Here is a 2,232-nt window from a genome sequence, read left to right on the forward strand (position 1 = left end):
CCCTTGCGCTTGCCAGGGAAGCTCTTATTCTACTGAGCCATCTCCCCGGCCCCAGAGGATATCTTTAATTCAGAAAATGCTCTCAATACCTAGAAAACTCAGAACAAAGTTTGTAAATGATGGATAATTTCAAGTCTAGTTTTTATCATATGGAAATAGATAAGCACAGTACTTAGACCTAAAATTCTCCACAAATAGTATCTTGTATCTCCATTCAGAATACTTTTCTACGCTGGGTGTGATAGCACATGCCTATAATCCCAGCACTGGGGAGGCTGAGACAGGAGTATCACTACGAGTCTGAGCTGCATAGTGAGACCCTGTATCCAATAAACAAAAGTATAAAATAAAACAATATTTTTCTTCAATAATTTATTATTAGTAAAACTATAAAAGTAAACTCTCAATAATTCTTTTGAGTTTATCTACATATATTGCAGCGATGGCCTAGGCTTTCTCAATTTCATGAATTTCTGATATAAAGTATAAATATACCCCATTAAAAATGAGCACTCTATCAAACATGCCATATGCTTCAAGCACAGTTTCAAATCTCAAAGTCAAATCTTGTTCCTGATTTAACTTGCTCTATCACCCTCCCAATATACCCTCAACTTATTTATTTATTTATTTATTTATTTATTTAGCGGTACCAGGGATCAAACTCAGGACCTTGCGCTTGCCAGACAGGCACTTATGCAGCTGAGCTATATCCCTGGCCCCTCCATTGTTGTTTTTGTTTTTGTTTTTAATTTTTCTATTTATTTTATTTAGTACATGGTCTTGCTACATGGTACCGGGGATCGAACTCCTGTCCTTGTGCTTGCCAGGCAGGCACTTAGACCGCCGGCTATCTCTCCAGCCCCTCTCCATCGTTTTATAGGGATAAAATTCAATGCTTTTCTGAGTGCAAGCTTCACTCTCAACAATTGCAATTCCCTAAATTTCAAAAGCTAAGGGCCGGCCTGATAGCTCAGCGAACTAAAGCGCCTGCTTAGGCAGAGCACAGCGACAGGGCTTCTATCCCAGCTGGACTGTGCCAGCCCCGCCGTGCGCCTGTAATCCCAGCACTTGGGAGGCTGAAAACAGGAGACTCACTATGAGTCAGATCTACAGAGCGAGACCCTGTAGACCCAGTCCTAAATACAGAAAAAAAAAAAAAAGCTGTTTAACTTTTGAAAATCTTTTCTAAAAGATTTCCAATAGATTCCGAACGAATTCAACAAAAATTTAGAGGACTTTTTTCTTTCAAAATATTGGAAGAGTTAGGATTACTGTTGCAGGTGTTAGGTTTATTCACAAAATAGACATTCAAATGTTCAAACATTTTTAAGACATGGCTAATGACGAGCAGCAAATAGAGGTCATGGGGGGAGGTGCAGTGTATAATTTTTTTTACAAATATGACCTTTATTTAGAGTAGCACATTTAGAGTAGTTCATTTTACTGCAGCAAAATGTACCATTTTAATCATGTAATTCAGTTGCATTAAGTGCATTCACAGTATTCTGTAACTATTGCCCATTTCTTTGCCTAGAACCTTTTCATCACCCTAGAGAGCAGCTCTACCCCCATTCAGTGATGACCCATTTCCCCTCTCCCAGTGCCTGACGACCTCTATTCTGTTCTCTGTCTCCACAGATTTGCTTATTATAGATACTTTATATGAATAGTCATTTGGTATTTGTCCTCTATATCAAGCTGTTTCATTTAGCATTATACTTTCAAGATTTACCACTGTTGTAATATATATCAGAATTTCATTCCATTTTTGCCCATAATTTAATTTAATTTTATTGTATTAGTACATGTTTGCTATATAGAGTTTACATTCTTCTTGGGGAATAAGTACCTGTATACAACATGGCTTGTTTCTTTTTTAAAAAATCTTCTTCCTACTCACCTCCCTCTATCATCATCTTTTCTCATTTTCATTATTATTGCTGTTGCTAGCGTTAGTTCATATTTATGATGTATAAGATTTACATTTGCTGTGGTTATTAGGTTCCTATACATGGTATATCTTAATTCTTCTTCCTTCAACGCCATTCCTTTTTTAAGGCTTAATTATATTGCACCTTATTTATTTATTTATTTATTTATTTATTTGTATTTTAGGGAAGGGTCTACAGGATGATCAGGGTCTCACTACTAGATCAGACTCGTAGTGATCTGCCTGTTTACAGCCTCCCAAGAGCTAGGACTACAGGCGCAAGCCACCATGCCCAGTCT

Source organism: Octodon degus, unplaced genomic scaffold (assembly GCF_000260255.1).
Source record: "Octodon degus isolate 3935 unplaced genomic scaffold, OctDeg1.0 scaffold00141, whole genome shotgun sequence".
Classification (NCBI taxonomy): domain Eukaryota; kingdom Metazoa; phylum Chordata; class Mammalia; order Rodentia; family Octodontidae; genus Octodon; species Octodon degus.